The sequence below is a fragment of the Equus przewalskii genome, unplaced genomic scaffold, assembly GCF_037783145.1.
Source record: "Equus przewalskii isolate Varuska unplaced genomic scaffold, EquPr2 contig_R1995, whole genome shotgun sequence".
In the NCBI taxonomy this organism is placed as follows: domain Eukaryota; kingdom Metazoa; phylum Chordata; class Mammalia; order Perissodactyla; family Equidae; genus Equus; species Equus przewalskii.
The window spans coordinates 35843-49711 of record NW_027228595.1 but is presented as its reverse complement, the minus strand read 5'-3'; the positions used below and the strand labels follow the sequence as shown (position 1 = coordinate 49711).

Below are 13869 nucleotides of genomic sequence, written 5' to 3'. Positions count from 1 at the left end.
GTGTCCCTCTGTGATCAGCATTATTTTTTTACCTTTTCCCTCTTCTCCCCCTTTAGGCGACACAAGCCAAACACGGACACTGCCCACCTCTCCCTCCTCAGTTTCTTTAGTCTCTTTCTTTCCTCTCTGCTCTGGCCTCAAAGGACTTCCTGGAGTCGCCTGAATGCCCTCAGGACCAGGCTCCTTCTATCTTCCAGAACCACCTCGTTCATCAGAATGGCTGCCTCAGGTGTGCTAAGAAGACACAATAACGATCCCACGCCCTCTTTCTTTGGGAATCAGGACACCAAAAGGGGGCTTGCTGCATCTGGACCTTCGGGGGAGGAGAGTGGGAGATGAGGCATTGCCATCAGGAACAGAAGCAGAGAAAGGAGGATGAAAAGATAAACTGGATGTTCTAGAGTGTTCCCCCAAGGGCTGTTCCTGGTCACAGGCTAAGATGTGAGAGTTCTCACTACAAAGCCACAGGACACATTCTACAATGTCCTATCCCATGGTCGATGGTATTCTCTCTATTTCCTAAATATGTCTGTAATTATATAAAATTCCTTGTCACTTAGATTGCTTTCTCTGGGATCTGGAATCCACAAGTTACCATGTTGCCCAAGATGGTGATGAAAATCAACAGTGTCCTCATCCTCATCTTCATCATCTTCCTACTTCTCCTCCTCCATGAAGCAATTTATATTTTGGGAAATTGTCTTCTTTACTTTGTTTGCATTCTTCTTCCAAGATCCCTGTGAAATGGTACAAATACGCAGTATAATTTCTGTTAAAATATTAGCAAACTGAGGCTCGAGTGAGGTATTAAGGTCACACAGTTAGCGATGAAGTTCATACATAATCGAGACTTCTGTTTTTCATATGTTCTCCTTAATTCTCCAGGAAAAAACAAAAACTGTTATTCTAAATAATATTTGCAATGAGACATCCTCAGGCCAGGAAACAAAATGTCATTGACAAGCTAGAATCTTGTACTAAAACCAGCTGGATAATTATTTTGAAAATTCTTAAATGATAGTTCTTCCAAAAATAAATTTAAAAAGCAGATTTGAGGGGTTCTAAATAGAATCATTTCAGTAGAAAATAATCCAGTGCTTTCAGGTGAGCTAAAACTCAATATGAATCAATGATGCCAAAAAGCTGTCACTCAAAAAAAGCCCTGTGAGCTCAGGCTATATTCACAGAAGTCGGGACTTGGCAGGAAATCATGCTCCCAACTCTCTCCGAGTTGACTAGACAACACAGAGAAACACATAACCACTTTCAGGGACCAGGTTCTGGAGGGTATGGACCATTCAGAGTGTTCAGGGGAGTGTAGCAAAGAATATTAAAGAAGTGTATGAAATCATTATCCAGGAAATAGTGAAGGAACTGGATAGAAGTTTCAAGAAGATACCTGACCATTATGCAAATCGGAAGAAATTTGCTGTCTGTTAATCTGCAAAGCAGACAACAGACAAATGGGTACATATTTCAGGATTTCTTCACCATAAAGGAAAACCTAAATGAGGTGTTCCAAAACAGAGGAGGGCGCCATCAGCGAGAGAAGACTAGAGTTTGATCAGAGAGCTTACAAGGCTTGATGATTGTAACCACGTGTAAGAAGAGGTCAGGCTTATGTGGGAGCCTGAACTCGATGGATGCCAACGCGCTTTCCCCTTTTACTAGTTTATAATTCTGATCTCAGTGCAACAGTGAGTCATCTGGAGTATCCCCACAGCAGAGGAATTTATGCGGGATTTCCGAGCCACATTTCTTAATCTGCCCCCTCCACCCCCAAAAGCATCTCCTCTACAAATCCGCTGCAGTGCTGACATTCTAACTCCTAGGCCGTCACCCACTTAGGGTTTTATTAATTGTGACTCTCTGAAACCCCCAGGTTAGCACACATGAAATTATTCACTCAGACGCTGAGACCTGGTTGCAGGAACGGGGCACGGGCTCCGAGCGGGTGGGAGGACCGGGCTTGAGAGAGCGAGCGCACAGGAGGAGGTCAGGTTGGATCTGTGCTGAGTGACAGGAGAGCCATCTCGCCTGCATGCCCCAAGGAGACCTTAAACGGGCATCACCGCCTCCAGTCAGTCTTGACGTGCAGAGATGAGCACCGAGCAGCGACATGTGGGGTGGGGAAAATGTGCAACCAGCCCCCTGGACTATCAAGGATTTCATTTTCTGGTCTTCCAGTGGTATTTGCCCGGTTTTGCTATATTTTCACTATTTGCTCACTTTCACACTGTGTCATTTCATAGGACATGGAGAGAGCAATTAAAATTTTTAAGTGGTTAAAGAAAAATAAGAAGAAAAACCACCACATACCAAAGAAATGGTTATTTCCCAGACCTCCAATGGGCAGTAATCTCCCGGAAACCTGCCGGGCAGACCCCCCCCCCCAGCTCCCACAGGAACAGTTGCTGGTGCACGTTCACCAAACTGTGCCCACCCACTCAGCATGCTCGCCCACAACCTGAGTTCAGCCCATTCCAGCCCACACCTTCAGCTCAGGTGAAAGGCAAAGTAAGGGCAGAGTAATGGGTTCCAACTGAATGGTCGTTTTGATTGCTCACGAGGGTCAAAAATGCTCATTGCTGAGCCTGCTCTGAATGAGGCCCTGGCGTGTTCTGGAGACTCAGAGGAAAAGGCTCCTGCTTCCCCTCAGGCCAGCACCAGGCTGAGGGGGTCTTCGGAGGAGGCGGGGCACAGGCCAGCAAGATGAGCACGGTGAGGTCTCTCCTCGTCCCAGCCTGTGCCTGTACCGGGTTCTGAGCGCCATCCTCATACAGGGTAGGGGTCCGGGGGTCCAACCTTCAACTCTATCCTGTGAAGTGACCACAACATTATGTGACGGGGAAAGGAAAGGTGGAGGAGGTGAGACCGGGATGACCGTGGCGGAGACAGGAGGCAGTGTTGCCATGCCCCCAGGGAAGGCCACAACCAACAGCCTTCTCATAATTTGAGCCAGTTCTGGGAAATAGTCCAACATCAGCTGTGGAGCACCGACTTCCTGCCGGCAAGCTGAGATGCACATGAACAAAAACTCATATCCTATAGTTGACGTCAGACAAATGGAGACTGACAAACAGTCCCCGCCCGCCCACTAACATGCCCCATTGTAACAACATAGCCCAGAGCCTCACTCCGGGTTTGGTTTGCATGATGTGGGTTTGCAAACTGTCTTTTTGGCGTGTGCACAATAAACTTTTATTAATTACTACTTAGGTGATTCATTGGTTTTACTTCTGTTGTTTCTGAACTTTCGACAATATCTAAGAAAGGGGCACAGACTTCGGTGAGTGATGGAGAACGTGAGCAGAGGAGATGTTCGATTGGAGGGAGAACTGAGGACAGCAGGGACATGCTCAGGCCTGGCGGTGAGCCCCTGGGGTGGCGCCCTGCTGGTGCTGACCCTCCTATTCCTGCCGGCTGTCTGAGCAGCATGAGCTCCACTGACACTGAGGGACAAGTAAGAACTTGGGGCTATTCAAGTGTATAGCCTGGTTGTGGTGAGGGAGAAAAGGACTCGGAATACCAGGAAGGGGCCGTGTACACACTGCCTCCGGGATATTTTGTGCCATGAGGTGCATAAAGCTGACTTAATTTACCCTTAATTGTCTCCAACTCAGCTTCTCTTTTGAACCTAGGAGTCAAAACTCCAGGACCAGAGGATGCTTATCGATATTGCCCTGACAGGGCTCTTGACTCCAAGCCTCCCAGTTTGGCACTGCCCCTCCCCTGGTCTGGCCCCCACTCATGATCTTGCATTAGGGATCGCTCATCCTCTGAACCAGCCCGGCAGAGTTAGAACCACCTTCCAACCAGCTTCGGAGACCTGCGTGAGCCTTGCCGGGTTGGGGGGCCTGGGCTTGCACTAATGGGTGGGCAGGGCTCTCGTGCTCACTGGGGAAGGCCAGAAGTATTGGGGAGCCTTAAGGCCAGGTGGGAAGAGACCTTAGATCGCCTGCCACAACTTTCATTTTATCCATAAAATGAGTGACACTTGGAGGCTTTATGAGTCTCGTCTAAGGCCGTAAAACACAGCGGCAGCATCATGTCCACAACCTTCAGCTTCTGCCCTCAGACCCATAGAGTTTCTGCTCTGCCTGTATATTAGTGGGAGCACTTGTGCTGGGGTGACAATAGGAAAGTCCAAAACTGATGGGCTCACAGGAAGCCAGCACCACTGCGCTAATGGAAGAGTCATAATGTCACTAAGATGGTCATGACTGGTACTAGGTATGGTAACACGCAAAGAGGGTGAGAACTCAGATACTAATGGGAAGGGGTAGAGATGATTTCAAGGGAAGGCTAAAAAAATTTAAAAAGTCCCTACATATTTCAATTGGTGCTCTAGCGGTTAAATCCGGCACTCTCACTGCCGTGGCCCAGGTTCATTCCCTGGTCGGGGAGCCACACCACCCGTCTGTCTCTTGCCATCCTGTGGGAGCTGTGTGTTGCTGTGATGCTGAAAGCTGTGCCACTGGTATTTCAAATACCAGCAGGGTCACCCGTGGTGGACAGGTTTCAGTGGAGCTTTCAGACTAAGACAGACTAGGAAGAAGGACCTGGCCACCCACTTCCGAGAAAACTGGCCATTAAACCTTTGAACAGCAGCAGAGTGTTGTCTGATATAGTGCTGGAAGGGGGAGGATGGTGCAAAAAGACTGGGCAGGGCTCTGCTCTGCTGTCCACAGGGGCGCTAGGAGCTGGAATCAACTATGCAGCATTAACAACAACAATATACCTTAATGCAGTAGAACAAGGGCTGTTGGAGTTAATACTTCCAACACTTCCGATACTTCCAACTTCCCCTTTGTTAACATCAACACAATTCTCTTGGTAGGAATTCAAATTCCTGTCTTTGTGTGAGAATGTCTCGTGGCCAGTGAGTTATACTTACGGGGGCCTGGAACCATCTCTGACCACCCTAGCCTAACGGTCCGCCTGCACCCTGAAATTTCCTCCATTTCTCGGGAGAGGAGCTCATTGCTTAATCTCCAGATTAAATTAACGTGTGAGGCAAATTCCTCCATAGAGGAAGCAAATCCCTAAATAGGTGCTAATCTCAGAAGAGACCTGAAAGTAGGAGAAGCTGGGAATGGGCTGGGGGCTGGCCACCACGGGGGGGTGGTGTGTGTGTGTGTGCGCGCGCGCTGCACACGAGTATACTTTGGCTGGAGCCATCTCTGAGGAGCAGCTTGGGCAGACTCTCGAGTGGCCTTTCCAGAAAAGCCAGTGCCTCTGCTCTACTCAATGAGCTTTAGGACCCATCAGTTCTGGATCTGTCAGGACCCCAAGCCAGGACTGAGGGAAGAATGCTCCAGTAAGGTGGCTACTTCAGCTCCCTCATTTATCGGGGCAAGGCACTGGGACCAGGGTTGTTAGAAGGACATTGTGTGAGAAAGAGAGAAAGGAAATGAAGGGGAGGACAGGGACACAGACGAAGAGCCCTAAGTCAGACATATGGTTTCGGGGGTCAGAGAGAGGAGAGAAGAGGGCGTTTATGTAGAGAAGGAAACTTCCCTCTTGTCCCAGTTTCACTTCTTTAATTCAATCTTCCTTTACCAGACCAAGATTATGTAACTCAGATTTATCCTGTGTCTGTTGCTCAAGAGACCATCACTTTAGGTCACAATTCACACGTCCTAGCCTGGAATTCACAGAGTTACATCAGGCTGCAAACTTTCTTCACAGCCCCATCTCCTTCTAGTTTGCTACATGATAAGAAACACAGCAATAGGCTCGGGGTCCTCAAAGTTAGATTCCAGTCGCTGGCCCCACACTAGTTCTCTGAGTAACGTTGGTCAAGTTAAGCATCTTTCTGAATCTTATTTTTACTTATTTAGAAATGGAGATAATCTCTCCTTCGCAGTATTGCTGTAAGCACTAAATGAGAAGAAGAAATATAACACGGGCTTGGCCAGAAGTCATTAAATAAGTGGTAGACGTGTCTGCTCCAGGCACTTCACCTGTTTTATCTTCCCACCCATGTAACACCGACTTCTACCTTCAAGCCATCAGTCATGCTGTTTCCTCCACCTGTCTATTTGTCTGTCCCCAAAGCTCTCCACGTAGCCATATGCTCCATCCTTCAGTGGAAACTTCCTCCATGGTCTCCCCAGGACACTTGAGAGCGTGCATCCATCCTCCTCTGCCTGTCAATAACCACGGCCTCTTGGACTCCATTTTCCCATGTGTTTTGGTTTTGTCTTCTCAGCAATGAATGAAGACACCTGTAGAGATGAAGCCAGATGGGTTTCTTCCTTTTTTCCAGACAGCATCCTCTGGCACGTGACAGGTACGTCAGAGACTTCAGACTCTGCTTGGAGTTTATGTAAGTAGTCCACTTACTCTGATGCTCCTTGAAGTCATAGAAACTAGTAACATTAGCTATTTTGCAGACTTACTGTGTACTAGATCGGTGGTTCTCAAAGTGTGGGCCAGCGGCGTCAGCATGAATGGGAAACTTGTTAGAAATGCAAAGCCTTGGGCTGCATCCCAAACCTACTGAATCAGAAACTATGGCAGTGGAGTCCAGTAATCTGTGTTTGAACAAACCCTCCAAGTGAGTCTGATGCATGGTCAAGGTTGAGAACCATCGGGCTAAGCCATTGTCTGGGGGTCTTTCATCTCTGATTAAATCAGATAAAGGGGCTAGACAAAGCACATCTGAAATTGAAGGGTTTTGGTGAGAAAGTTAGCATAGGACCCTCTGTTGTAAGATGGACCTAGAAGAAACAAAGTGCAGGGGCGCTTGGGCAGCCAGGAAACAACCTAAATGTCCTGTGTAGAGAGCAAAGGCAGGAAGCTGGGGGGCCTCAGAGGTAAAACTCCTACTTACATTTATAGTTGGCTGCAGGGTTCCAATTCCACAGCTGGAACCCCCAGACACGACAGTGACCCCACTACAATAACGTAAATGACAACAATGTCCTAGTAAGGTCCTGGGGCCAGCAGCATTAGCATTGCCAGGGAACCGATTAGAAGTCCAGTTTTTCAGGTTCTGCCCAAATCCTACTGCTTCAGAACCTCCAGGGACATTCCACAAGCCCTTCAGGTGATTCTGATGCAGGCAAAGTCGTGTAAACTGTGCTAGGCACGGGGGCTACTCGCTTTCTGTGCAGTTTTTCATTTAATTCTGACAACCCTATGAGCAGTTTAAATTTTTGCAGTTTTAAGGGGAAGGAAATCAGGGCCACAGTTGCCTAAGGGCACACAGCTGGTCAGTGGCCCAACAGGAATGGAAACTGCCTGATTCAAACACCCCGCTGAGCAGATGGAAGATGTGTTTTGGCCAAATGTGGTCTCTGATGAACTCCCGGTAACTGAAAACGCGTTTGGGAGGGTTTGGGGGCAGGAGGGAGAGGGCGAGTCAGAAATAGAGCAAACAGAGCCATCTCTACAATTTAGTGGGTGGTGTTCAAACCCAGGATCTGGTAGCAAATTAGCCCTGTGGACCTTATCTCCTTTATAAGATCCTGCCCACCTGAGAGCCATGGCTCAGAGACTGCACCAAACAAACCTTCCAGCCGATACCTGGTGTTCAAGGACTCATATCCTCAGGTCTTCCCTTGAACTACCTGGATCTGTGTTCGGCAACTTTGCTCTCCTTCTCAGTCTCTCCCTGTGTGTTGTTTTCTCTGCCTAACCCTTGACCTGGAGGAAAATCTTTACTCACAAGAGACGAAGGCTCGCTCAAGGACAGGGGGCTGCAGATGTGTGTTTGGGCGGAGGGCAATTTCAGTCCCTTCAGATCACACCGGATAAGACAATTCTACCTCTCAGAGGGCAGAGCTGAGCTCAGGAGCAGCTCTGGGCCTTGTGGTTTCCTTTCACAGACTGAACCAGAAAGAGTTATTTTTCACTCTTGGCAAAAACACCCAGGAACCAAGTTCTTCTCAAGACAGAGTTGAACTTACAACGAGAAGTTAAAATGAAAAGGTCCTATGTGGGAAGGGTTGGAGGGGAAATGAAGGGCTGACGGGGTTCTGACCACAGGGGAAGGTATCAGGAAACAGATTGGGGTGAAGACCTCGGCGGGCTCACCTCAGAGTTCACAGCCAGCATTCCTCCAGCTCACTTTAACCACAATTGTTCTGTTTTCATACACTAAGGGGATGCGGTGGGTGGGGAGGCAGAGGAAATGAAGGAAAACATTGAGTAAAACCCCAATAACGCTACCCAAAAGCAGATCATGTAAAGCAGGATGAGGGCCAGACCTTTCGAATTCATTCTTCACACCGCCCACAATTATACACACCTGACCGTGTGTATTGACTGCCCCTCCCCCCCATGCCCAAGTCAACCCTGGTGTGATTTTCCCATTTTCCATAAGAAAGCATTCAGGATCCCAACTTCATGACAAATCATCTGCCTCAGTCTCAGCCTCATTTCTACGCATCCTGACTTCCTGCTGTTACCGAGCAAGGGCTCACTATCCGACGTGCACAGAAGCCAAGAGCACGGCACCAGCTTTTGAGGACAGAAAAGGCTTTATTGTCAAGTTCACTGGCAAACCAGGAGGCGAGGCTCTCAAGTCCGTCTCCTCAATCCAAGGTTCGGGGCACATTTTAAGGAGTTAGGGCTACAAAGCTGCAGCTGGGCTCATAGGCTGATTGGCTAGTCTCGAATCAATCCATATGTGGTAATCCAGGTACTTGGGCGGCTGGATCCCAGATTTTCCTTATTGAAGGCGGAGGTCATCCTGGGGCTGTGGGTTCCCGCCTGGCACGTGCGCAGTGCTGTCTCTGCTATTGAGCGAGATTTGATTCACCAACAACCTGTTGTAAGGAAGCAAAACTCGTTTAAGCTGGTCAATGATTTATGTGCTGTTTCCCTGCCTCTAGGTTCCAGCCATCCTTGGCTTCCTTCGAATATCTCCCAGCTCCATTGCTGTCACTTGCCTTGAAATATGCTATTTTCTTTTCCCTGGAAATAGCTCCAATCTCTTTCCCTAACTTTCATTCATTCTTCAGTTTTGGCTCAAACAAGGTTATTTCTTCTCGGAAGTCTTTCCTGACTTCCCCCCGTCATTAGTTTAGCTTGTCTCTCACACACTCCCAATGCACCCCCGCATTCTCCTTAGCAACACTCACTATGCTAAAGTCTTTGCTCAGTGTCAGGCTCACCCAAGAAAGGAGACAGTGAAGGGGGAAAGGTAAAAGCCTTAGTTTCTTAAAAGATAGAACCAGAACTCTTCTGGAGTGGAAAGATCTATTCAGAAAAACACCGTGGTTGGTATGTTTGGAAGAAAGATGAGGCCGTGAAACCAGATACAGCTGGAGCCAGGGCAATCAAAGAGAGAAGAATTCCTGTTTCAGAAATGGATAAGATTACTCATGAAGCAATGTAAAAATCCTAAATTAGTTATTAACAAATAGAATCCAGCAGTACCTTCAATGATAAAGATCTATTCTAAGGAGAACAAAGGAAAGTTCAATGCAAAGAAGATTCAATATCAGGAAATATGTTCATATAGTTCAATGTGTTATACAGCTATGGAGCCACAAATCTGATCATCTCCTTAACTGCTGAAGGGTACTCTGGTAAAATTCAACATCTAATAATTGGGTACTTTTTACCATAATAAAATTTTCCATCTCAGGCACAAAGCCTGCATCTTGTTTAATGGGAAACATTGGTATGACCACAAAAGTCAGGAACATGTCAAGGAGGACTACTGTCATGGTGACTATTTAACATTCTTCCAGATACTAGCCATAATAAACTAACAGGGAAGGAAATTGGAAGTTTTTTAGAAAATTTGGGAGAAGGAGGTAAAATGATCATTTTCAGCCATACAAAGAACATCTACAAATCAATATGAAGATGATCAACAACAGAATTTCAACATGAGTAACAAATATATAACACAGGTATTAATAAAAACGTGACATAATTTTTTAACATGTGAAAAACCATTCGACCACATTCATATTGACTAATACACGTGAACATCACAGTAAGATACCATTTTTCACTGATCAGATTGGCAGATAAAATCATGAGCAAGTATATGGGGAAACTACTAAAAGTCTGGTATAAGTAATATGGTTAAAATTTTTACCGTGGGCAATTCAGTAATAACTATCAAAATTACAAAGGCATGCACCAATTGTCCAGCAATTCTACTTCTAGGAACCCATTCAGGTGATCCAATTATTTATTGCTGTATAACAAATCACTCCAAAACTCAGTGGCATAAGACAACAATTTTATTGTGCTTACGATTTCGTGCGTCAGGAATTCAGGCAGAGCACAGAGGGTGCGGCTTGCCTCTGCCCCATGCAGACTGGGGCTTTGGCTGGAGTGGCTCAACCGGCTGCCGACGGCTGGGGCGCTAGACAAGAGCCACATGTCCGTGCTCCCTGGTTGTCAGCTGTGTTCCTAGGTTCTTCTCCATTTGCAGCTGCTGGGGCTGGAATGTCCAAGCCGGCTTCTTAACTCCTTCTTGGACGACCACACTCTTCTCCTGGTGGTTCTGATTCCCTAGTTCATCATAACAACGTAAAGTCAGAGGAATTTAGAGAGATGATTGGTCAGCTTCATTCACTGAGAGAGGAGGGAGATCAAAGAGCAGTCACGGTGGCTGTTCAGTGGGGGGAGAGTGGGAGAGGGTGAACGGGCAGAGGAGAGGGTGGAACAATCCGTGGCTGAGGCTCATCCCTGTCCAATTCCAAGGAACCAGGAAGTGTCTTTACATCATGGAACCAGAGGGCACATGGTGCACCTGGTGCCCCGGCTCCAGAAGAGACGATTGTGACCCATGATCTGGAATCATAGACAAAGCAATGTGATGGAATAAAACTTAAAATGGGCATCTCCGTGTTCCCTTACTTGCAAACAAACACCGCTTGTGGATGTAGCACTGTGCTGGTAATCACATCTTTTAGTGGGATGCTTCTGTTATTTCTTCTGTGAAGGACCTTTTCCTCCAGTTGCTGGGGGTGCTGCCAGCGTCACACTTGTCTGGAAATTGGCTTCTGCTGAGGAGAGATGCCTTACGTAAGGTCAAGTGTCCTACCCAGGGGAAGCTTACATCCAATAACTGGTCAATGGGATTAAGCCCGGCCCGCTCACCTTCACTCAAAGGTCCATCCAAACTTTAGGTCTCCTGTAGAGGGGACATTTGTGGTAACGCCATCTCAGTCGCACTCCCCCTGCCTAATCCTGTCTTTCCTTCTCCTGCAAGTGTTACTCCTGAGGGGACTTCTTCATAAATGTCCTAATTCCTATCTCCATCTCGACAGTCTGCATTCCTTGGAGCCCAACCTTTTATATGCACACACATACACATCATCTATGTTGGGAAACTTATTAACATAATTTACAATTCTAATAGGTTAAAAGAAAAACTCATGGAATTATTTTAATCAACATTAAAAGAGACAATTTTCCAAATTTACACCTCAGATAAATGGCGTTAAGGAAAAAGTCTAAACATAGTGTGCTACCTTGATCTCTAAACAAACTGATTAATTAAAGGGCAAAAACCAGCATCAGTGTTAATGATATTAGATACCCTAAAATTAAAGTAAAAAATAGAAGCACAACATTAGTTCACTTTTTAAAGGTGACAACCAATGTAATTATACAAGAAAAAACAATACAGGGTATATTTTTGGAAATAGGGGAGTAAAATATCATTACTTGCATCCGATCTATGACAAACCTAGAAACCCCAAAAGAATCAAAAGGAAGTGAAAAACTATTTTTCTACATGAAAAAAAGACATAATACTCTAATGAAGGACATAGAAACTGCCAGATGTTTTCCCAAAATGTAACGTTTTACACTCTCACCAACAGTGCAGTTTTGGTTCTTCAACATCCTTACTTGCTGTCTGTCTTTATTTTTTGTCCCCTCTGCCCCAATTTTATTGAGTTACAATTGACGAATAAAACCATATATATTTAAAGTGTACAAGATGATGATTTGATATATGTATACTCTGTGAAATGATTATTAGAGTGAAATTAACGAACACATCCACCGCCTCGCGGAGTTGCCTTATTTGTGTGTGTGGTGAGAACAGGACAGATGTGCTGACTTCACAAGTTTCACGTGTGAGGTGCAGGATTCTAACTGTAGTCACCCTGCTCACAGTGCATCCCCAGAGCTGGCTCACTCATAACTGAAAGCTTTTACCCTCTGACCATCGCCTCCCCACCTTCCTAAACGTCCAGACCCTGGTAATCACCACTCTACTCTCTGTTTCTAGGAGTTCCACGTTTTTTCTTTAGATTCCACATATAAGTGAGATTACACACTATTTGTCTTTCTCTGTCTGACTTATTTCACTTAGCATAATGCCCCAAGCTTCACCCATGTTGTTGCAAAGGGCCAGATTTCCTTCTTTCTCTTGGCTAAATAATATTCCGTCATTTACACCTACCACCTCTTCTTTATCCATTCACCCATTGACAGACACTTAGGTTGTTTCCACGTCTTGGCTATTGTCAATAACGCTGCAATGAACACGGAAGGACAGGCATCTCATCAAGATACTGGGTTCATTTCCCTTGTATCTATACCCTGAAGAGGGATGGCTGGATCATATGGCAGGCCCACTTTTAATTTTCTAAGGAACCTCCACATCGTTTTCCATAGTGGCTGTACCAATTTACACTCCCACCAACAGTGTGAATTCTCCACATCCTTGCCAACACTTGTTATCTCTTGTCTTTTGGATGATAGCCATCCTAGCAGGTGTGAGGTGATGTTTCATCGTGATTTTGACTTGCATTCCTCGAATAACTAGTGATGTTGAGCACCTTTTCATGTATCTATTGGTTATTTGTATGACTTCTTTGAAAAAATATCTATTCAGATCCTTTGCCCAGTTTTTAATCGGGTTATTTTCAGGGAGACTTATATTATCCAGTAGCTTTCTTTTATACACCAAAAAAAGCTTTTTGGTATTCAGAAAAACAATGTTTTAAGCTTTTTTAATTCTGAAATGATAGTTTTTCTTATAGATACGTGCTTTACTGAATTTTGAATATAATTTAGAAAATTGGTAGGCTTTGGGTTTGACGTATATTGCATTACATTTGTCTTACATATAAACGATATGAAATAGGTCCTTGTGAGTGTTTTGACCCAGAATGTTCTAACATTAGGAACAGACTATTGATATTAAGCAGGAGTTGCCCATATTGCATGACTCTTTAAGCACACTTAAGAGACTGCAAAGTGAAGGATCTGGAAAAATACAGCACAAAACGCTAATCGTGTGTGACACGGTAGTGGCATTCACCTGGGCCCCGTGGCTCCACGGCGTTGCCCAGCCTCCTTATCACGAGGTCAGGGCCATGTGATGATTCCTCCTCAGTGGTCTGGAGAGAAAGGAACGTGCATCACTCCTGTTCTGGGATAGTTAAAGGCCGTGTACATTTCATAGTCTCTTTCCCTCTGCTGTACTGATTGTCATATAAATAGGAAAAAGAGCGTTTGAATGATTTCAACTTTAACTCTTGGGTTGTTCATCCTGATTGTGGACACTCCAGCTTGTTATTGTGGACACTGCCTAGATCATTGCTCCCTGGGGTGTGTTCCCTGAAATCACAGAGCCGGACAGGAAAGAAAGGCAGGGATGCCAGCGAAGCCACGAGTGAGCTGTTTCAAGATGCTTTGATGGTCACTGATGTTACTCTCGGTCTGATTTGGACAACATGGGCTTCTCTCGGGGTCTCCTGTCTCTATCCTTCTTCCCCTGTATGGTGCGCTGTCAGAGGTGCCCCCCCAATGCTTTCTCCTTCCCCAGTGGCACTTGACTTCAAAGCCATCATGGCCACCAGTGTGAGTGAGGTTGGCCTTCTCAGGGGGCCCTGCATTTAGGCAAACTTGTAACTGTGAGGACACAGCTAGGTG

General features: G+C 46.0%; 1 long non-coding RNA gene across 1 annotated transcript; it reads right to left on the bottom strand.

Annotated features, from left to right (window-relative positions):
• Nucleotides 1-8470: 8470 nt before the first annotated feature.
• Nucleotides 8471-10988, bottom strand: LOC139081405 (uncharacterized). The gene is made up of 2 exons (XR_011536499.1): nt 10225-10988; nt 8471-8777 (listed from the first exon to the last, which is right to left on the bottom strand). It is a non-coding gene; the product is annotated as an uncharacterized lncRNA (long non-coding RNA).
• Nucleotides 10989-13869: the final 2881 nt, after the last annotated feature.